The sequence below is a fragment of the Panthera onca genome, chromosome B4, assembly GCF_046562875.1.
Source record: "Panthera onca isolate mPanOnc1 chromosome B4, mPanOnc1 haplotype 2, whole genome shotgun sequence".
NCBI lineage: Eukaryota > Metazoa > Chordata > Mammalia > Carnivora > Felidae > Panthera > Panthera onca.
Genome location: NC_138345.1, coordinates 94314671 through 94339050, shown reverse-complemented (window position 1 = coordinate 94339050; position 24380 = coordinate 94314671). Strand labels below are relative to the sequence as shown.

Genomic DNA, 24380 nt, shown 5'->3' with positions numbered 1-24380 from the left:
ACAGAGAGAGACAGAGCACGAATAGGGGAGGGTCAGAGAGAGAGGGAGACACAGAATCTGAAACAGGCTCTAGGCTCTGAGCAGTCAACACAGAGCCCGACGCGGGGCTCGAACTCATGGACCGCGAGATTGTGACCTAAGCCGAAGTCGGACACTTAACCGTCTGAGCCACCCAGGCGTTTGAATCTAGGCTCCATCACCTAGGCCATGTGACCTTGGACAAGTTATTTAACCTCTCTTCACTATAGTTTTCTCACCTATAAAATGAAAATAATTATAATAGTATCTACTTCATGGGGTCGTTGTGAGTAGTAAATGAAACAACGCATAGAAGCTATTAGTGTAATATCTGACACTTACTGAGCCCTCAGTAAATGTCAATGATGATGATAATTAGAATTATTAGTATCTTTCTGCTCAGTGATCCCTTTCTTCCTCTACTCAGCACCCCATGGTAGTATTACTATGAATAGTGGAGCTGTGCTTGAGTCCTTTGACTCTACACCCTTACCCTTATTAATCACCATCCCCCTATGACTGGAGATTTAAGAGAGGGTGAATCAAAAAAAAAGAGTTCGGAGGGGCACCTGGGTGTCTCAGTCAGTTAAGCGACCGACTTCAGCTCAGGTCATGATCTCGCGGTTTGTGAGTTCCGTTCTGTGCTGAGAGCCTGGAGCCTGCTTCGGATTCTGTGTCTCCTCCTCTCTCTGCCCCTCCCCTGCTGATGCTCTCTCTCTCCCTGTCCCTTAATAATAAATTTTAAAAAACGTTATAAAAAAAAAAAAGTTCAGGAATGCTGGCACCATTCTGCTATATCAGTTATCCAAGAGTGAAAAACAAGAAAACTTAGGATGCCTTGTGACATTTCTCATGCTGTCACCAATGTTGCTGGTATTCAGATCACTCAGTCCAAGTTGCAGTCTGCAAGACATCTACAAGTTTCCCTGAAAACACTTCAAGAATGTTGTGCTTTTTCCCTTTCCCACAAAAAAGGCAAACATTACTGAAACATTTCATTTCTGTTTGAAAAAAGATGTACTTTGGCATTGAACATCTAACATGAGGATATTTTCTGGAACATCAAACAATCATTGATAGCTAACAATGCCGGTTTTGCTTAAATGAAAGCCATTATGAAGCCACCAAATTGTCATTTAGCCCAGAACCATGAGACTCAATGTTATGGGAACATCAGTATCAAAAGGAGAGATTTTTTTCAGCTAGTACTGAACGTAAATGTTAACCTCTTTTGAAAAAAAACCAAAAAACAAAAAAAGGCAAGGTTGAAGGACAGTGAGAAAGAAAAAGAGAAAGAGAAAAAAAGTTCTGGTTGTTATTTAAAGAACACACACCAGTGAAACAAACTATTCCAAATGCTGTCACATCATCGTTTCAAATTAGAAGCAACACTGGTTATAGGTATAAAATAGTATTGGTGAAAATTTTGTAATTAAAGTTTGAATTAGGCAATTGCACTAACATAAATAGGAGTGTATAAATCCTAGTCCAGTAGGGAATGGGAAACTCCAAAGAGGGTCACCAAGCAAAGAAGAGTAAGACAAATAAAGATCTAGACAAGGGAGGGCAGGGAGTGTCCCTTTGGTCCTCCCAGCTCAAGATTCATCTATCCCTTAGCAAGGAAGGATCAGAGCAAATACCAGAAGCACCCCATGTATTATTTGTAGTGTCATGTTACGAATGATTGCTTAGATCGATAGTGGAGTAAACAATATGCAATACAGCATTTATCCTTTTATCATCAATATGAAGTCCTGAGTAAAAGACCTTCTTCAGGCATTGTTAACGGAACCAGGGAGGATTCAGCTGATAATTGCAGTATAGGCCTGTTACTTGCAAACTTTCTTTTATTTAATTATTTTTTTATTTAAGTAGTCTCTACACCCTAAGTGAGGCTCAAACCCATGACCCCATGCTCAAGAGTTGCATACCCCTCTGACTGAGCCGGCCAGGCAACCCCATCCCTTTCAACCTTTCTTAAGAGAGGGAAACACACACACACACACACACACACACACACACACACACACATACACACAGGAAAGAGGGGAGGGAAGAGAGAATGGGGAAGAGAGAGAAATAAGACCTATGTTCCAAAGCCCACCAAGTCATCATTTTGTGTAATGAATTAACTTTTCTTCTTTGCACCTACAATGTTACTATGCGTTACGTGCCATCATCCTTGGAAGAAATCAGATAGTACTCAACTCATTTTTTGGTGGAGTTTAATTTTCTTGTGGAACCTGCATTAGGAAATGCTGTTAGAAAATATCTTCAAAGGAGGCTTTGTGTCATCTGGATGAGTCACAAGTTTCACTGATAAATTGACACGTGTTAACCTATTGTTTCTTGGTACTGACACTTCACCCAATGGCATTAAAATACCCTTTAAAGTCTTGACTTTGGAGCCTAACAGGCTTGGGTTCAAGTTTTGATTCTGCCACCTCCAGGGAAAGTTATTTATCTGCAGTTATTTATATGATAGGTACATATATATGACATAATAATAAGGACTACCTTGCAGGGTTACCATGATGATTTCATGAGACAGTGCATGTAAAACAGACTTTAGCACACTACGAACATTCAACAAATGTCATTGTTAACCACTAGAGGTGACAATCCTGAGTGTCCCCAGCACAGAGCTTTTCTCTTGGGGAGACTGAGAACAACACACAGCCCTGTCTCCTGCTAAGCCATCTGGCATTGATTTTTCAGCTGCACATCACTAGTGCCATAAAATAAAGGAAGCAAGAATTCTCTGACCATCCAACTGCTAAAATAAAAAGCCCTGGAATTTTACACCCTCTAGGATAACACAGAGAGCTTTGCAATAGGTTACCCTGTTGCCGGTCTCAGGACTGTTAGCTCAGGGGGAAGGGGTGATTTGTATGCCAGAGGCTTTACGTTATCCATCAGCATTGTGGTCTCTTTTCGTTCTTGTCATAACCTGCGAGGTGTTTTATGAAAGAATTAACCCCAAGTAGCTTTTGTGGAAATAAAATAATACGCTGTGAAAGGCTTATTTTCTGCATGTTATTTTACTGCTATGTAAGACATAGAGGGAGGAAATGGGATAGAAAAAAACATGAAGAAAGGCAGAGACATGTGCAAAGAAGAGGGGAAGTATGTAGGGATCCTATTCTTCTTTGCATCAACTCAATATGTATTTTTACATTTCTGTTTCAGACTACCAAAAAAACTAGCAGGGCCGAATGTTTTGTTTGTTTGTTTGTTTTTAAATTAAAGACCCCATACTGCTTTTCTTTCTGGTTTTAAAGTAAGACATCTTTATTATAGAAAATATGAAAAGCATATTTTAGTAGGAAATAATTTAAATCCCATAATCTGCTAATAAGATGTAACTATTTGTAACATTTTGGTGTATTTTGTTCTAATGTGTTTTCTTTGTATGTGTGTGGAGTTCATTCTGAACATATAATTTTGTAATTTCCTTTTTTTCTCCACATCTTTGGTGGAGGTGTATTTCTCCACATCTTTGAAAATTATTTTTTCCCTTTCATTTTAGAGAGAGAGAGAGAGAGCGCGCGTGCTTGAGTCGGGGAGAGGGGCAGAGGGAGAGAGAAAGAGAATCTTAAGCAGGCTCCACTCTCCGAGAGATCATGACCTAAGCCAAAATCAAGAGTCAGACGCTTAACTGAGCCACCTATGTGCCCCTGGAAATTCTTTTAAAGACAAAATTCTATCAATTCATCATACTGCACACAAAATAAACTCTAAATAAATCAGAGATCTAGGTGATCTCTGATCTATACAATGCTGGAAGAAAACACTGATCTATACAGTGCTAGAAGAAAACATGGATGATTTTTTTATGCCCTCGGTGTAGGGAAAGTATCTAAGTATTACTTAGAAGTCAGATGCAATTTGAAAAATTGATATGTTTGATTAAATCAAAATTAAACCTTTTTTCATGGCAAAAAAACCAACAAAAACAAAATAAAAAACCCCACAACACCATAAGCAAAGTCAAAGAGCAAACAACAAATTGAGAGTAAATATTTGCAACATATATCACAGATAAAATAATAATTTCCCTAACAGATCCAAAACTTATAAAGATTGAACAGAAAAACACCAAAATTCCTATAGAAAAAAAATGGACATGAGATATAAACTATTTATATGTGTATGTGTGTAGGTGTATATAGCTTTTAAATATATAAAGAGATATCTAATTTTATTTATAATAAGAGAAAAACAAATTGAAAGAAAACTGAAATACTATACCCAACCATTAGATTGGCAAAAATTTAAAAGCTTCACATGGCTAAGAAGAAAAGGGCACTCTCATACAATATTGGATGCAAAATGGTACAACCTCTGTGGAGGGTCTGGTATAAAAATAAATGTATTTGATCTTTGTCCCAAATTCCTGGCACAGAGCTCCGAAAACCCTTGGACTTTCCTGAGTGGTGGGAATATCTTTTGTTATTCATAGCAAGCCCCTTTAGGTTAGACCTGATTTTATGCTAGTGAGGTGACTTAGGGCAGTGTCCCTTAAAAGCCTCAGGATGAGACCAGAGACCAGAAAGACCAATTGATTAAAGGGTTGAAACTTCAGCTTCATTCCTGACTTCAGGGCAGGGGAGGTAGACAGAGCTGGAGATTAAGCTCTATAACAACTCTTGAACAAGGAGATTTGATGAGCTTTTGAGTTGGTCAACACTTTGAGGTGCTGGGAAGGTGGTACCCTGGAGAGAGTTTGGAAGCTCCACACCCCTACCTCAAGACCTTGCCCTATGCATCTCTTTCATATGGCTGTTCCTGAATTGTATCTTTTGTAATAAACTGGTAAAGGTAAATAAAGTGTTTCCTGAGTTCATGAGCCATTCCTGTTACCTCTTTTTTGCACTGTTACATTCAAGAAATTCACTTTCTGAATGGATGTGAAAAGTTAGACACTAATTGGCAGAGGAGAATGGTGAATAATAGTCTGGACATATAGGGGTGCCCGGGTGGCTCAGTCGGTTAAGTGTCCGACTTCAGCTCAGGTCATGATCTCTCGCAGTTTGTGAGTTCGAGCCCCACGTTGGGCTCTGTGCTGACAGCTCAGAGCCGGGAACCCGCATCAGATTCTGTGTCTCCCTCTCTCTCTGCCCCTCCTCTGCTCGTGCTCTATCTTTATCTGTCTCTAAAAAATAAATAAACAAAAAATTTTTTTATAAATCTGGACATATAAAAAATCATAGCCTCTGGCTGTGCACTTTTCTTATGGGTAAAGATCCTGAATAGCATAGCCTGGAGATGGGTGTGGGGGAGAAATGAAGGGTCTTCTCACTTTGCTTCAGGCCAACAGTGTCCTCGGTGTCAGAGAGGAATACAGTAAAACCCTGGTTTAAGAGCATAATTCGTTCAGGGACCATGCTTGTAATCCAAAGCACTTGTATACTGAAGCGAGTTTCAAGAACCGTTGGCTCAGTTGCGATCATGTGACATTTGTCATCACGTGCTACTTGTATTACACGACACTGGTCATTTATCAAGTTAAATTTTTTTGGAAATGTTTGCTCGTCTTGCAGAACACTCACAGAACAAGTTACTTGCAATCCAAGGTTTTACTGTATATTTACAGACCATTGAAAATGGATTTTCAATTCAGTTCCATCCACTGGTGATTTATATGTATACTAGATTTTAGCAAAAGGTTGATTGCCAGTCTTAGATTTTTACAGGATCATTGTGATTGTCACATTTTTTCCCATATCATTTCTAATTATCTTATAAAGTTTACGTATTTATTTTGAGAGAGAAAGCACATGCATGCAAGCAGGGGAGGGGCAAAGAGAGAGGAAGAGAGAATCCCAAGCAGGCTCCATGCTCAGCAGGGAGTCTGATGCAGGGCTCGATCTCACAACCCATCATGAGATCATGACCTGAGCCGAAATCAAGAGTCAGATGCTTAACCAACTAAGTCATCCAGGCGTCCCTCTAATTATTTTAGTGGAGAATTGGTAAAAGTTGTGTCAGAAGTCATTTAAAAATGTTAACTCTTCAGTTTTTTATAGTAGTTTTCTATGAAATCCCAAGACAGGTTTATCTGTCATTCTTCACTTTTAGTAACTTCTTCTCTGAACAAACTGCCAACTTCCCTCGATTTTGGTGGAAGGATTTAATTTTTTAGATAAGTAAATGTTTAATAAGCACAACATTTAGCATCTCTGCACTGAACATTTCAGAGAAAGTTCTAGTCCACGTTGTTATTAGGTTGCTAGGGCTGCCGTAACAAAGTACGACAAACTGGGTGGCTTCAATAACAGAAATTTATTGTCTCAGTCAGTTCTTGAGGCTAAAAATCGAAAACCAAGGTGTTGTTAGGGTTAATACTTTCTGAGGGCTGTTAGAGAGAACCTGTTCTATACTGCTCACTTAGCTCCTTGTTTGCTAACAATCTTTGGCATTCCTTGGCCTATAGAAGCATTATCCCAATCTCTGTATTACTCTCCACATGGTGCTCTCCCTGTGTGCGTGTCTGTGTCCAGATTTTTCCTTTACATGAGGGCACTTATCATATTAAATTAGGATCCACCCTACTCCAGTATGAGTTCATCTTAACTAATTATATTTGCAACAATTCTATTTCCAAATAAGGTCACATTCTGGGGTACAGGACATCAATAGGTGAACTGGAAGGGAGTATAACTGGACCTATACCATTTACCATATAATAAGTAGATCTCCAAGAATTCCAATGCCCCACCCACCCACCTACCAGCCCCCATGCACTTACAGCCAACTTTCTAAAGTAAAGGCAGTGAGGAAGGGCAAATAAAAGGCAGAGGTAAGAAAGTGAAATAACTTTCACTAACCCTTGTAATGTGCTAGTTAATGTTAGGCATCTGGAGCATATTATATCATTTTATCTGATATCAATTGTATCAGGGATGTAGGCACAAATGACAAAAGCTGAAACTCAAAGTAAATAAGTCACTTTCCAAGGATCAATTAGATATTGGATTCAGGCTTGGCTATGTTTGACTGCAAAGGCTACATGCTTTCCTCTACTCCCTCCTTGCCTCTCTGCAAAGGCAAAATATTAATGTCAATGGTAATTATAAGAAGACAACAAAAATAAGTCATGGAGATGCGTCATTAAAGCAATTGTGTCTTCTACAATAGAGCAAAACAACAAACAAAGCAATCAGTGATATTTCTGACAGGGTGATTCCATTCTCCCTGAACATTCACAGCAGGATTTTTCTTCCTACAGTTGAATGGAGGTTAATTTCTAAGATATAAAAGGGAAAAAGAAAGAACAAAACCCAATTTAAATATTTATGAATGTCAAAAATTAAAAACTCATTTTTTTAGCATTTGATTTTGAAATCTTCAGCCTCATGATAAAGACAGTGCTGTCCTGAGGCTTTCCTAACAGCAGGAGCTCACAGTTACTAAAGCCTCCTATGTGCCAAGCACTGTACCAAAAGCTTGTCATATATTAACTCATTTAAACCTCACACGATTTTGTGGGTTAAGGGTGGCATTACCTCCATTTTATAGATGATGAAGCAGAGAACACAGCTCATCTTCAAAGCCTGGTTCTCAAACACTATGCCTGGTTGTTTCTTGCTGAATAGAAAAGTTAAACCACCAAATGAGAGTTGTCTGTGATCAAAATTATAGCCAAGAGTTTTGGAGCCAACTCTTTCCTTTCCTTTCCTTTCCTTTCCTTTCCTTTCCTTTCCTTCCCTTCCCTTCCCTTCCCTTCCCTTCCCTTCCCTTCCTTTCCTTTCCTTTCCTTTCCTTACCTTTCCTTTTCAGAGAGAAAGAGTGCTCAAGCTGGGGAGAGGGGCAGAGGTAGAGAGAGAGAATCTTAAGCAGGCTCCGGCCTCAGCACAGAGCAGATGTGGGGCTCAATCCCACAATTGTGAGACCATGACCTGAACTGAAATCAAGAGTTGGACACTCAGCAGTCTGAGCCACGCAGGCACTCCAACCAACAATTTTCTAATGGAGAAATTACAGTGGTTAGAACAAGGAGTTTGGAGTCAGACCTGAATTTGAGTCCAACCTTTATTAATCACGTGACCTTAGGCAAGTTGTTTATCCCCCCTGGGCCTCAATTTATCATTTTCAAAATTGGATAATACTTTTCCCACAGGGTCATTATGAAAATTAAGTGAGGTAATATACGCAAAGCATAATCACTGCTGCATAGGTAATGACTATTAAATTTATTATTTCTATATAACAGGTATATTCTCTTGAATATTATTCAGATACATTTTCATGTCTTATAAATCTTAACTGGCAACTTCTCACCCTGTAAAGAATGGGGTTCAAATGCTTCAGGAAAAAGATAGATACCTATTAGAATAAGAAGATCATTGCTTATTTATTTGTGTGAGATTGAAACAAGACTTGAGAGCCAAGTTTTGCTAAGAAAAAAATGATTTTTTAATGTCTTTAAGCTTTTTTAACATAGAGAATGGAGCCTGAATGTCTAAAATATCAATTTCTTTCTTTGGCGAAGGAAGACTCTTCTTTGAAGTCACTCTCAATTGGCTTTCTGTCTAGATGAGAATAAGGACATAGCATAGAGGAAGCAGGGATGATTAGAAAAAGCATAGCAAAAGGAGATTAAGGAAGTCAGCTAGCAGAGTCCTTGTAACAGTCCTTTCTCCTTAAGATTGGGAGCCCCAGAAAGCACCTCAAGAAAGCAGGTAGAAAGAAGCACCTTCAGAAACACCCAGAATAGTAGGAAGCCTCCAAAAACATCAAGGTTAATGGCCTGCTTCCCTGGTCTGACCATAATATGGGGAGGCTGCTGACCTCTTCGAGAAGCCCCATTTGGGGTTAATTGCTACATCCACATGGTATGGGAGCAAAGGTATGGAGGTGGTGGTAAGAAAAGACCAGGGCAATGAGCCATAGCACCAGTTTTGTTCCCTAGAACTCAGAGGTGGCAAATATATGCAAGAAAATAAGCAGAGGCACCAAAGAGGCAAGAGATCGGTAGAAGTCTAAGGTTACAGCGAAGAGCAGAGACTTCCACCCTAGAAACTGGTAATGGGACACACAGATTCCAATAGTGGATGCTGGTAGGTCTCCTCACACAAAGTTTATTTCCACGTTGTATGGGGGTGGCATGAAGGTAGTGGCAGAAACATCAAAGCTAATGGCTTGCTTCCCTGGTCTGGACATAATATGGGGAGGCTGCTATAGGTGAATAGATCAGTGTTGTAAGTTGGCTTCTCTGAGAATAGATGCTGAGACAGAATTTGGGGTGCAAGATGTTTATTATGAATTACACCTATGAAAAAGGGAGGGAGAAAGCAGGATTGGTTAGAGGGAGAAACTGGTGAGATTGTGATGAGACCCAACAAAGTCTTAGCCAACCCAAAGGAGAACTCTGGAGTGGGGAGTTGCCAGTCAGTATTGTATTGCAATCTGCTGAATGGGCCAGTCCTTTATACTCCCATGTCAGTCATAAGAAGAGGGTCACTCTGGGAAGGGCATGGCCTCAGGCAAGGTGTCTTTCTGTAGCTGTAGCAGATCCTGAAGGAGCTGTAAACCAGAGACCATCTGCTGACCACTCTCTCAGCCACCAAGGCAGCAAATCTTTCATTGAAGGAGGATCTGGGCAGAGATCCTTATGCCTACCCCTGTGAGTCTGACACAAAGTTCCTAATTCCCCTTACCCAACTCTGAAGTTCCTATTAGCCCCAAAGAGGCAGACTCTGAGTATTGAGAGGGTAGTGGATGAAGAGGCTGCTGAGTAGATTTGCAGACAAATAGGGCCAGTAGCCTGTTGGTGAATGCCATTTGAGGAAACATCCCTTCCAGCCACTGAACATGTGAGACCAGGGAGATTCTGAGACCGGCACAGATTTGAGGACCCCCACCTTGCCACCTAAACCACACCTATATTACTCTCCACATCCAGACGCCATCTTGGAGTGGAGCAAAAGGAGCACTGAAGCATTTAGCATCTACCAGAGCTAAGAGACCAGAGAGTGAAAACCCTAAAGATATCTTAAATGACTAGATCAGACTAAGATTCCATAATTTGACTAAAGCTGGGTTTTTAATTTTTCATTATCTAGCAGGCTAAGGGATCATCAGAGAGAGAACATCAGTGAAGGGGTACTCAAGGAAGCCACATCTGCTTTGCACATTTGTGTGGTGGGAGGGACATTTTGTATGTTTTGCATTACCAAAGAAAAATAAGCACCAAACCTTCACTTAGCAAGAATTCCAGACTTGGAGAACAAAAATGAGATAGGAGGAAGGGGTCATGATTATGATTTCTGAGAAGATACATTATGCAATCTCTAGCTTTGGTTGGTGGAGAGTGTAATTTTCCATTCTGGCTTACTTCTTATATGAAGTTCTGAAATATTAGGACCTTATTCACTCTTGCTGACCATAAAAATTATATGTTAAACAAAGCCCAAGATTTAGTAGCCTACAAATCACTTCTGACTTCCCGCTACTGTGAAAACCTACACCCAGAAACAAAACAAAACAAAACAAAACAAAACAGGTTTTAGTTGATCTAGCTCCCATTGAAAATTACAAACACCAAAATCTTTGGCAGCCAGAGACTAAAGAAAATTAAATCCACATAAATCTGTTCATCAGCAAGTAAAAGCCAAAAGCAATGCAACTGAAATTCTGGGATCAAAGAATGGCAAGATGTGAAAGGCAGGCCATCTACTGTCAGGAGTCCCGGGCACAGCTCAGGATGAATGGACAGAGCTTCAAATGAGAGAAGTCTGGACCATCATTTGGCTGTGCCGGCCCCTTGAGAGAGAAGCCACTGATGAAAATGTCAAATAAAACCTGGGACCACTGTGGTTCTAATTCAGTTTAAATTTACTAAGCCTTTCAAAATGCTAAATGCTCAAAATGATCATTTTCAGCAAGGCTGCAAAAGTCTAACTCTGGAAGGAGTTACAGGTCCATATCTGAATCATTTTTGGATGGTGGGGATAATGGAACGGAGAGTAGAGAATTTATTGTATAGCGTTATCACATGTGCTCACAGACGTGTGAACCTATGTTTCCAACCTCCCCAAAGTATCTGTAAGTGAACTTCCTTCCTTTTTTCCATCTCCACTAGACCTTTATCAGTTACAAATGAAACTGATTTTTATAATATTAACAACTGACAGTCATTGAACATTCATGACATGCCAAGCACTGTGTATATTGATTACAATCTTTTTTTCTTTTAATTCCTCCAACTCTGCATGAAATAAGCATTATATATTATTATCTCCATATTATCTTGAATAATATTCAGCTCAGAGAGATTAGGTAACTTGCAATGTCACACATTCAGGACTGAACTGAGTGAGTAGCCAGAAAGGATTCCTAAATGAGGAAAGCCAGCAATAATCGTGAAATTGGTATAACTTTGTCTATGAATTCCGTGGTGTTGTCTTAGTCTGGGTTACCCAGAAAGCAGAGCCTGAAGCAAGGAGCTTATGGTAAGTCTACTCCATTAGGGAATGCATTTCCAGGTGTGAGGGACAAGGCTCATGGAACAGAAAAGGAGGAGCCAATATGAGACAAGATTATCAAGTTGGCGGCTGCCAAGTGAGACTGATTGTTCAAATCCACAGGCTCATCCTCCAGGAAGGTACATAAACTGCATTTCAAAAAGTCAATCTGGAGGGAGAAAGGGATAAAAATTTATCTACTAGTCATCTTCTGTCAAATGCTTGCCTCATGGGGCATTAACTCCTTGCACTTCAGTGATTCACATGTGAGAGTCCCAAACAGACTCCTGTGGCATTCTGTGTCTAGGCGTTAACGCCTCCCTGGGGTGGGAGATGAGAGGCCAGTGGTGCAGCCTGAGTGGAGGCACTGTCAGCAAGAGCCCACGTAGAACGCTGCGACTGAAACAAGAGACAGACGTGGCTGGGGGGATCTGAGGGGTTCTCTCAGAAGTGTCTCAGACGTATGTGCCTCTTTTTTCTGCAGGATAGAAAGAGGCAACTTAGTTCTAGAATGCTACAGGTGGCTGGGATGCCTACTGATGACTAAGATGAAGAAAGCTAGCATGTAGACGCTGAAATAAATTTTCAGGCCCTAGCCCAAAAAGCAAGAGTCTTCAGGCACCTCGAACCACAGCAGTTACAAAGCACAAAAATATCTAACAGTGGAGGAGACGAATATGAAAATACTCTTCCCAGAAAATTACCAGGGAGTGTCCAATCAGTTCCTGGAGTTTCCCAAGAAGTTTACCTTCTTTTCTGGGGTGGGAAGTGCAACCAACGAGAGTGTGATTTCATCTGGGTTGGACCACCTGGGTTAAGACCACTGAACTATATAGAATGCTCCCTGATCTAGAGTCTGGTAAAATGGCTTGTTTCTGTGCAATGGCTTCAGAAAACAAAATTCCCCTTGTTTTGGACTCAGCAAAATACTACACCTGGTTTCAGTTAAAATTAGTTTTGGTTAAAATTTAAATTCAGGGCTCTTAGTGATAAAAAGCCCTTAGTGGGTAAATTTCCATAGGCTGGAACTATTCCCTATAGTCCTAAGGAAAATGGACCCTGAAAAGGAAGGTCTTCTGATTGCTAGAGCCTAAGCCACCTGACTGTGCCCTAACTGCAAGGGCAACTGGGAAAGCATCTGTCGTTTTTAACTAATATAGTTAGTTAGTTAAATGGCAATATCTTTCTTACAAATTAGAAGAATTACCCAAGCATAGGAAGAGCATTCAGTTTCTAGGTAGCCAGAAAGAATGTCGCGTCCATTTTTGCCCCGTTTCCCCTTTCCTGTTAACTGACTCTTTGCCTGGTACCATGTTCTCCTTGTAGCTACGTCCTTGATATTTACTGCTAGACGTCCTTGATAGCTAGCACGGCCAAAAGAACAGACATGGCAGAAATAACCTTGCAGGTCTACCCAACACTCCTTGTCTGGACTTCTTTGGTTTTGTTGGTCCAACGGCTGCCCAAGCTCAGCATATGGTGCTTTGCATTTCAAATCTTCAAACCAACCTGCCACATGGATTCTGAAAATTGGAACCATTAGTAGAAACAACTACATCACAGTTATTCACCTCTCCAGCAGAGTTAATGCTGATATATTAAGATATAGGAGACCGGAGTTACAGCCCTTGCTCTCACAACAACCAACTGTGTGACCTTGAGGAAATGGCTTGATTACTTTGTATTTGATTGCTTAATCTGGAAAGGGAAGAAGAGAAGGAGGGAAGGGGGTGAGGAAGGAAGGAAAGAAGGAAGGAAGGAAGGGAGGAAGGAAGGAAGGAAGGAAGGGAAGGAAGGAAGGAAAGAAGGAAAGAAAGAAGGAAGGAAGGAAAGAATGAAAGAAAGAAGGAAGGAAGGAAGGAAGGAAGGAAGGAGGGAAGGAAGGAAGGAAGGAAGGAAATGGAGGGAAGGAAGGAAGTGGAGGGAAGGGAAGGAAGAAAAAGCAGTTGGATTAAGGATAAGGGAAAGGAAACTAACACATGCGAGTACTGGTAATGTACAGGAGTTTTACTGTCAGTCTTTACAAAAAGCTGCAAGACATTTTGTTGACAAACTGAGACAGAGGGGCCGAGTCTTCCCCCAATCATACAATTAACAAATTGCTGAGCCAGGATTTGAGTCACTTTCGTCCACCCTCAAAGCCCTTGCTCTTTTTTTGTTTCTGTTTTGAAAACATTTAGAATTACAGAAATCATAAGAGCATTACTTGTAGAAAAGTTTAAATGTTTCTGAAAAGGCTCATGTCTCCTTAGACTATTATCCCTCCCCAAGCCCCACCCCACTCCAGCCTGATAGACCTTCTCATGTCACTGTATATAACCACTCTTATCATTTTAGTGTGAGCTTTTCTATGCATTTATACACTATGCATGTAACCATAGAAAGCACATAATATTGTTTATATGTGTATGTGACTGTGTGTGTATTTTTCTACAAAAAATGATGGCATCATTCTGCAAATGTCTTTTTGCAGCTTGCTTTTTCATTTAACAGTAGGTCTTGGAGCTCTAGCTAGTACATAGAGAGCTAGCTCCTTCCTTTTAGCTGCTGCACAGTATTTTGCCACACAGAGATACAAGTTTATTTAGCCCCTCCCCTACTGATGGATATTTAGTTTGTTTGCAGCTAGCCCATGTTTCTATTCCAATGTAGTTCTCTGTTCCCCATTTCCATGGGTGAGTTGTACAGCCATTTACCTCAAAACTTCTGTGGCATGAAGAAAATGAAACGAATATGAATCTGAGGACATAATAACTCACTTCCAAACAGCTCATTTATTAGGTAGTGAAATAGCACCAAATTATGAAATACATATGTTACCATTAAAATAAAAGAGCCAGAGACTAAACAAAAGTATCCAAACAAGTCCAGGCAGGACAAATGGTTCTCTGGTAACTAGAGACAACCCCAGAGTCTACCTCATGTTCCCTTAACTCCGTGACTCAAGGCTTTGCATGGTTATTCTCGATTACAGCAGTTTATTCTACAATAGTTGAGGTTTAACATGATAGCATGAAATGTGTTGGATACTATGCATATCATTTTATCATAATCAGCTCTTTAGAGCAGATATTCTTATCTCCATTCCATTGGTGAAACAAACTGAGTCTTAAAGAGGCGAAGTAAGTTTGCCCAAGGTCACAAACCAGTGACAGGAGCAAGTTTCAAATCCACTGTCTGTCATCAGCTCCTCTTAACTGGAGTTAATTCAGAAGGACCTGATCATAAAGAAGAGGTTCTCACCTGATGGGAAGCGTGTCAACACCCTGCCCTGTGCTTATCTCTTCACCTCATCTCCCTCTCCCTTCTCTCTCCTGGCCCTGGCCCTAAATTACTTACAACTCTTCCATAACACACTGCTGTGGACTTCAGCGCATACTGTTTCTCTTTTTCTAGAATATTCTTTTACTTTTTGTTGGGACAACTCCTACTCATCTTTCAGCTCAAGCATCACTTTCTCCAGGAAGCCTTTGCTGTAGCATCCCCACTTCTCACTTGCCCAAGATTGGGTTAAGGACCTTCCCCCCCCCCCCTCCCCGCAGTGTTTTGTGTTTACCTTTCTCAGAGCATTTGGCAATGAATTACAAATTGTTGTTACTTGCCTGTCTCTCTGTTCTTCACAGTGAGCTCCTTGAGCACAGGAACTTCAGTCACTATCTTTAACATAGTGTCTAATGCACAGTAGGCATTCAATATATGTTTGATGCTAAATCTTAGAGCGACAGTGAATTTGAACCAGGAAGTGGACTCCTTAGCTCCATACATGCTGCTTGCCCCAAGATGGTCACCTTAGTGCTCCTGCTCCCCTCACCAGCCTGTTGACCTTCCTAACCCCTCCTTTCTTGAGCTTGCAGGCATTTGTTTCTGCATATGATAACATGGGGAGAGTGTGGCAGATGGGGTCAGAAAGCCTGGAGTCAAGAAGCCTGGGAACCTTAGAGACAACGTCTCTGAAGATGAAACAGCCCTTCCTTATGTCGAGTCCAGATTTATTTTATCTATCAAGGATGGGACATTCCTCTACTCCACATGAAGCCCATAGAATAAAACGCTAAGAAAGAAAAGGGAGCTGAATGCTACTGAGGAAAAAATTAATTGATTGTAAAAGGAAAATAATGAAGATCTCCTAGCAGGTGTCAGGGAAAATGTATCATTCAATAGTTTTAAAGACAAAAATCAAAAGGTCCAAACCAGGAATGTGTGAAACATAAACAGGTTTTGCAGAGGATGAATTGCTCTCCTATACACATTTTTCTCTTTTCAGTTACAGATCATGTGATGGAAAGAATTTGTTTATTCCAAGTTTGCCAACATAGTTTTTGTTTTGACAGTTCAAGGGATGTATCAACTTTTCCTAATGGCCTGTGAAGACTCATGATGTAGAAATTTGGTTTTGTACGCTATGTTTAGAAAGTATTCATGGAACTGGAACACACAACTTGCATTAACTAAATATTAGGAAGGAAAAAAATGGAAAGGGGCCTCAGAAAGAAATTAACACACACTCTAGAAAAGGCTGATACTGCCATCTGATTATTGATTATTGTTAAAAATAGTAGGTAATAATAATTGTGGCTACTTTTTACCGAGTGCTGACTATATGCTAGGCATTGTGCTAGAGTTTAGCCATGCAGCAGGAAGCAAAACAGCTATGTCTTGCCCCTGGGTAGGTAGCTATTAAACAGATAATTACACAGAGAGTGTATAATTTATAAAGGTTAGTAAGAAGAGGGGATTTTTAAAAAAGAATAATAGGGGAGACCTACTCTAGACTGATAATCAGGAAAGACCTCCTTGAGAAAATGATATTTAAGCTGGACCTAAAGAATGAGCAGAGGCAGCGAGGTGAATAGTGGTGGGGAAAGAATTATAGGCAGAGGCCACAGAATATATAAATATCTTGACATTGGAAAGAGTTTGGCCTTTCTAAGGAACTGAAAGAAGGCCGCCTATTGGTTGTTTTCCTGTTGGTCCTCCCCTAATTCCTGCCCCCGCCCCTGCCCCTAGCCCTGGTATGCAGTGCAGGGCCCTGAATCCTGCAGGCTGGGTCAGGCCATCTGGTCAGGTGGCTCTATTGAATAGGACCAACAGAAAGAACTGGTAGGAGATTGGAAGGTAGGCAAAAGGGAGAAACTAAGATATTTCTACCTTTTTTTCTTTTTTCTTTTCCTGGCCCAGGAGAGTCTTTCTGGCAGTGGTGATGTCTTCTCTGCAGCTTTAGAATTTTTTTGGCTTTGGGTAAAACATCGTGATAACCCCTGTCCTTTATTTTGGAACTAAGATAATTGGCTAGAGACACACTCTTTACAGTTTAATGGCACCTCCTTGTCCACAGGGGTGTAGTTGTGGTTACAATCAACCTAGTTGCTTCCTTCTAGAAGGTCATAAGTTTATAAGAAATAGAAAGGCTAACAAATTGCAGCATTCACAGATTAAAGCCCTGTCCATTTTCCCACTAAAAAAAAAAAAACAAAACAAAAAACCCTGTGACCCATTTCTGGAACAGCTTGCAGAGTCATTACAGTTTTGGTCAGGGCAGCCAAGGTTTTTAACAGTGATTCACATGATCAGAAATCCACATGGAAGCAGCTGCCTGAATTTTTTTTTTCTTTTTGGCTAAAGAGAGTGAGTAGAGAAGTCTACCCTTAGCATAAGAAAATTGCGCATGACCTAGAGTGAGTTGCATGTATGTTACTTATATATTTATTATAATAGTTATTAATTAGGCACTAATGCTATTCTAGCATCTGTACTAGTTACTTCACAAATAATATTGAATTTTCATGATACATTACAATTACCCTCAATGTTGTAAGTATTATTTTCTCTTTTTTGTAGAAGGGAAACTAAGGCTTAGGAATATCATAAGGCTTAACTTAAGGTCGAAGTGATGGTAACTGGATACAAATCCACATCTGTTTGACTTTAAAATCCATAATACTGTGCCACACTATAGTATCTCCTTTTTGTTGGTAATCTCATAATAGCTCAGTTTCACCGTGGAATTGAGGATTATAAAACCAAGGTATGGATTCTATTCAGCTTCAAATATCATCAGTAATTTACCCAGGTCTGCTAACATGTGACTGGTGACAATGAAGTAGAAGCAAAAAAGACGTTAGATCCTATTGATTTATGCATTTATTGGAGAAGCCAGTAGATCTTCTAAAAATTTGTTTCTGTTGTTTCTTTGTAAGATTTTATTTTTAAGTAATCTCTATACCCAACATGGGGCTTGAACTTACAACCCTGAGACCAAGAGTTGCATGCTCTACTGACTGAGTGGGCCAGGTGCTCCTGTTGTTGTTTTAAATAAACATTTCAGATGTGTTGCACCGCCCCCCCCCCCCCCAGCCAGTGTTTGCTGCCCAGGATCCATGTTCTTCGAATATTATAATCAACGCATTCCTTATCACAGAAGGCATATGTGAGGATGTTTGGTGCTAACTACAACTAACCAAGTGGTTTTCTGGAGTATTGTGCAAAAATTCTTCCAGGAGTGAATCAGCGGAACAGAGTGCCTTGACATCCACCATAACTTTGGAGTATGATCGATGCGTAGGGAAATTTACACTTGCTCTCCCTGCCGGAACAACCCATGTGTGATACTGACAATGCCTTCCCGCTTTGTTTCCCTCTTCTGTTGGACTTCCCAGTCCAGCTCCTCAAACCCTCACAACACAAGTCATTACAGTGCACGGCACTGTATGTATGGTTAGGGGAAATATATATCTGTTTCTTTCTTTTTGTTTTTGAAATATAAAGCTAGGAAGAAGAAAAGAGGGGAGTTTGGTAATGGCTGCCAAGAGAGTACACACAGGCAGAATGACTCCACATCATACACCCAAGACCCAGAATAGCATTTATTCAGAGAAACTTACAGAAGCAGGAAGAGGAGGAGGTATGAGGTCCCTTCTTGGCCAACTGCTGTCTGAGACAGTGCACAGTGATCTGGCAAGACCGCCATCTAAACTGTGGGCGAATAAACTGCACGCAGGAAGGTAGGCATCAGTTCTGGTATGACGAGGGCCTGCGGTCCAAGCCTTGGACTTCTGCCGTCAGGCCTTCTCAGCATTCCTGTTTGCAGCGTGACCAGACCCTCCCTGGTGTGAACAGGAGCTCAGGTGCAAATCTTGCAGTTCCAGGTGTCTGATGCATGGAGCCTTGGCCTCCCATCATGCCCCTCCACCTCAGTACTTTCTCAGGATGCTTGCCAAGCAGCCCCACCCTGCAGGAAGCCAGCCTCACCCTGGGAGGCCTTCCAGGGGGAAGCGCCAGATAAATTAACCTTTACTCCTCAGTGCAGCATAAACCTGAAGCCCTCTGAGGACCAGCTGGAATGGAGAACATCTCGTCAGAATGTGTTTGTCTGGGTCTTCGTCCAACACATCAAGTATCTTGGCCGATACTTACACTGTCATCCTATCAATCAAAAGAAATCGATCAAATAAAAAGCCTTTATTTCGCAGCTCAGAGTCGTTCTCTCCCACACTTCTCCTGTGTAAATTCTTGGTAGTTTGATAATAAGCAGATATGTTTCTTCCAGTAGCCTGATTGCTCAATCCCTCTGAGGTTTTTTCCTCCATTGATTTTGTCCTTTACCCTACCTCAGCCAGCCATTCCCACAATCACATGGTAAATCTTATCATTACCAATAATTGCCACTTAGTTATTATCTGAATTTAACATCCCCACTTCCTGTCATTCCAGTTCACTCCCTTTAAAGTTCAACTTTAACAATTCTCTCACCTCATCAGGATTTCTTTTTTCTTTTTTCTTTTCTTTTTTTCTTTCTTTCTTTCTTTTTTTTTTTTTTTTTTTTAGATAGAGGGCACAGGTGAGCAAGGGTAGAGAGAGACACAGGGAGAGAGAGAGAGAAGCAGGACTCATCTGAAGCAGGACTCAAACCCACGAACCGTGAGATCATGATCTGAGTCAAAGTCAAAAGCTTAACTGACTGAGCCACCCAGGCGCCACCCGCCCCCCTTAGGATGTCTAACCCATTGATCCGGCACATCTTCCCTGTCCTTCACATCCATCCCTTCCTGTCTTCAAGTCTGTAACAACCACTATCCTCATTTCTGTGCACGTACCCTCAATTCCTTTGCCTCTCTCTCACATTAACTTGGAAAAACACAACTCTGATGAAATCTAACTCCCTACCTACTTACTCTTCATAGTTTGTGGTTGAAAGAAAGCACTCTGCCCTGCTATTAGCTCCATTTTAAATTCGTAATTACACACATCAAATGGCCTAATGCTGCCTGGCAGTCTCACTGTATTTCTCTGCTCCATCCACCATCCAGCTTTCCTACACCACTCTTTTCCACTTTCTCCTCTCTCTTCAAATCCCTAACAAACCTCCTTCTCCATCCCCGCCCTCTGATGATCCCCTTCCTTCTTACTTCCTTAAGAACATTGAAGTACTCACACGCGAATTTCTTCCAACCCCTGCTACACATTTACCCTGTGGCAGGATCTGTACACATATATGTTGCCTTTGTGCCTCTTCCTCGGATGCGCTATCCACGCATCTATCTAAGGCCAGTGCCTCCAGTCCCTTTCACGCATAGGCAAAGGCATCACTCTGGGAAATTTCTTTTCCTCCTCTGAAATTCAAATTTCACTGGGCATTCTGTTTTTATTTGCTAAATCTGGCAGCTGTACCCAGAAAAGGTGCTCAAGCAGAAAGTCAGGACAGTTGTTGGGCCCACTTCATCTGTTTGCTTCCCCCAGGGAATATAGTTCTGGGCTGCCTATAGTCCAGAGTCTGAAGACACTTGTTTATTTGGGAAGTGATAGTTCGGTACCACTTACTCCATCACAGACAGAAACAGAAGTTCATCCTTTGTCTTGTGAATTTTCTGATGGCATTTTTCTTTTTTTTTTTTGCCACCTAGAAGCTTAAGAATGTTATAAGAAGTCAAATTTAGTGGGGCGCCTGGGTGGCTCCGTCGGTTAAGTGTTTGACTTCAGCTCAGGTCATGACCTCACAGTTTGTGAGTTCAAGCCCCGTGTCTGGCTCTTTGCTGACAGCCTGGAGCCTGCTTTGGATTCTGTGTCTCTTTCTCTCTCTGCCCCTCCCCAACTTGTGTTCTGTCTCAACAAATAAATAAGTGTAAAAAAAAATTTTTTTACACTTGATCTTAGCCAAAAGGCCGAGAAGAGATTAAAAAAATTTTTTTAAAGGAGTTAAATTTAGCAAACTTTTTGGATTCCTTTAACACTATGGATTGCTATTACAATTACAATAAATTAATATTACAATTTCATCCATTTTCTTTTAGTGATTGCTTCATTCATTTCCATTTAAATCTTTGGTTTCTCTGTATTTATTTTGATGTGAGGAGGGAGGTTGGTCTATAGCTTTGTGGTTTTGGTTTTGGTTTTCGCTAGCTAGTGTGGAAGATTAAAGACATCCACAAATTTGTGAGTCCAGTGAGACGTGGACTTTATTTCCCCTCCTCTTGAATTTGATCTGGCTTCGTGATTGCCTTGGCCAGTTGAGTACAGCAGAAATGATGCTTGTCAGTTCTAGACTTAGGATTTGATGGCAGTGTTAATTTCTATGTTGGTTTCTCGAAGCCCTAGGTTGTCATGGGCTTGATAAAGAAGTTGTATGGAGAGGTCCTGAGGTTACTTGAGAAAGAGCAGCCAAGAGGAGCCCAGTCTTGTAGTTTTCTCTGCTGAAGTGTCAGACGTGTGAGTGAAGCTCTCTTGGACACGCAAGACTGGCTCAGCTGCTGGCTGAATACCACTAAGTGACATAGTCATTGCCACGTGCAGCAAAATAATCACCCAGCCAAATCCTACTCAAATTCCTGACCCCCAAGGTCACAAGATAAAATAAAATGGTGATGGTTATCCATTTGTGTTAGGGTAGTTTGTTATGTATCCGTACATGACTGTAACAGTTACCCAGTTACCCACAAGATTTTTGATTAATCCATCTTTTTTTGTACTCATTTGAATTGTTACCTTTATCAAACATTCAATTTTCTTTTGTAAGCCTATTTCTTAATTTTCTATTATGTTTTAATAATCTATTATTCACTTACCAGTTCCAAAGTGGTTTGTTACAGTAGTTTTATGAAATATTTACTACCTAGTAAAGGTAATACTATCGTGTCTCTCATTTTTCAGAATGCCTCTGTCATTGTGTACATTTTCACATGAGGTTTTATATAATTTTGACATGTAACAAAAAGTTTACTGTTAGTATTTTGTAAATTTTTTTTTTAATGTTTATTTATTTCTTGAGAGAGAGAGACACACACACAGGCAGGGGAGAGGGACTGAGAGAGAGGGAGACACAGAATCTGGAGCAGGCTCCAGGCCCTGAGCTGTCAGCATAGCCCGATGCGGGGCTCGAACTCACAAACCGCGAGATCATGACCTGAGCCAAAGTCCGACGCTTAACCGACTGAGCCACCCAGGCACCCCAAAAAGTTTACTATTAGTATTTTCATTGGGACTAAATTACATTTCAATCCAAAGTTCGAAAAAATTAACAGAAAGTTTAGAGGGAAATATTCGTTTACTTATCTTCTTTGATGAAACTCATTCCTTTAAGATTTTCTTCATATAAGTCCTTGGAAAATTCTACATGAGTAAGTTACATGAATATTTTCTCCTTTTTCTGCTGTTAATAAATAGAAATTAGTATTCTATTTTCCCAGTGTATTGTTGCTTGAATACAGGAAATAAATTGGCTTGTAAATTTCCTTGAAACTATTCAGTGACTGAAAGTTCTTACTTCTTATAATTATGCATTTGAAATGTATAGGTCTTCTTTATATCGTGAACTGATAATAATTTTGCCTTTCTTTCCAAAATCAGAGTTTAAAATTTTTATTTCTATATTGTAAGCTCCACAAGAGCAGGGAATTTTATCTCTTTTATATACTACTGTATCCCTAGTACCCATAGGCCAGACCTGTGGTAAATACTCAGTATACATTTGTTGATTAAATTAGTAGTGCAATAATTAAGAACCAGGCTTTGGAGTCAGACTAGCTGGTGTTGAATTCTGACTACCACTTGTTGGATATGTTACCACAACTCTGAGTTAAATTTTCTTATTCTCAGTTTCCTTTTTCATCAATGACTTGGTGTTTATCTCATAAAAATGCGAAGATTCAATGAGATGAGTAATCCAGAAAAAGATCTTTTTTTTTAATTTTTTTTTTTAATGTTTATTCATTTTTGAGACAGAGACAGAGCATGAATGGGGGAGGGGCAGAGAGAGAGGGAGATACAGAATCGGAAGCAGGCTCCAGGCTCCGAGCCATCAGCCCAGAGCCTGACGCGGGGCTCGGACTCACGGGACCGAGAGATCGTGACCTGAGCCGAAGTCGGATGCCCAACCGACTGAGCCACCCAGGCGCCCCAGAAAAAGATCTTAATGGAGAACTTGAGATATAGTAGGTTCTAGGTGTATTTTTATCTTTCCTATTATTTCTCTTGGTTATAGACTATAACAAAATAATAGTAAATTGTCCCTGCACATAACAGGAATGCTTATAGGTTCACCAGGAAGCATAATAGCTGTTGATTTGAGATAGAGCTTTTTTAAATATATCAAGAACAATTATATATACAGAATTCTATTATTAAGGTTTTAATAGAATATACATAAGATTTGGTCAATTTATTTAACTAGATAGTCATGTTATTTCTCCTTTAACCATTTAATAAATTATATCAGTATAGTTTTTAATATTGAAAAATTATGTTCCTTACGCATTAGGAGTCCAAGTGGCATTTTCAGGATTAAGGTTTTAAAAAATATCACAGTAGCACAATTTCTATATACTCTCTTTAAAAAAATCAGTAAGTTCTCACAACACACAATCTGAATTGACCTAATTTGTGATGTATCTGGGAGGTTTCAGAGTTCTGGAGTGGATTCACAGTTCATGTGAAGAATATGAAATTATCACAAAATTTATCTGAAAGGGGAGCTTTTTATTTTTTATTTAAAAAAATGTTTATATATATATTTTGAGAGGGGGGAGAGGCAGAAAGAGAGGGAGAGAGAGAATCCAAAGCAGGCTCCACGCTCCGCATGGAGTCCGTCGTGGGGCTCAGTCTCAGGAACCGTGCGATCATGACCTGAGCTGAAATCAAGAATCAGATGCTTAACCAGTTGAGCCACTCAGGCGCCCCAGGAAAGGGGAACTTTTTAGAAGCAGGACTTTGAACTTTCTGCATTTCCACAACCACAGAACCAGCTATAGAGTTTATTCTTTGTCACATGAATTTTATGAATCCTCTTTTTTGTTGTTCCCACAAGAACAAACTGAATGTTTTATTCTGAGCAAAATTTAAAATTATAACTATTTTGAAAATCTTTTCAAAAAGTGTATAGTAACAACATATATTGAGTGCATGATGACTGTCCCTTTTAGTTTTAATTTTTCCAGTTTTATTGAGATACAATTGGCATAGAACATCGTATAAGTTTTAGTTGTATATACATACATTTGTTGTATGTATATATTGCAAAATGATTACCACAATAAATTTGGTTAACATCCATAACCTCACACAGTTGTAATCTTTTTCTTATGACAAGAACTTTTAAGATGTACTCTCTTAACAGCTTTCAAATATACAATACAGTATTGTTAACTATAATCAGCATGCTGGGCATTACATCCCCAGAACTGTTTTTTTTTTTAATGTTTCTTTATTTTTGAGAGAGAGAGAGAGTGCGCATGTGCACGCAAGTAGGGGAGGGACAGAGGATCTGAAAAAAACTGTGGTGACAGCAGAGAGCCGGATGCGGGGCTCGAACTCACTAACCGTGAGATCACGACCTGAGTCGAAGTTGGACGCTCAACTGACTGAGCCACCCAGAAGGCCCTCCCCAGAACTTATTTATATATAATT

The 24380-nt window shown here is 40.2% G+C and overlaps 1 protein-coding gene and 1 pseudogene across 4 annotated transcripts in view; one reads left to right on the top strand and one right to left on the bottom strand.

Annotated features, from left to right (window-relative positions):
• Positions 1-24380, top strand: part of LOC132694076 (uncharacterized) — a 225942-nt gene that overhangs the window by 126712 nt on the left and 74850 nt on the right. The gene's annotated exons all lie outside the window — the stretch shown is intronic.
• LOC132660533 (U2 spliceosomal RNA) lies at positions 20576-20656 on the bottom strand (annotated as a pseudogene).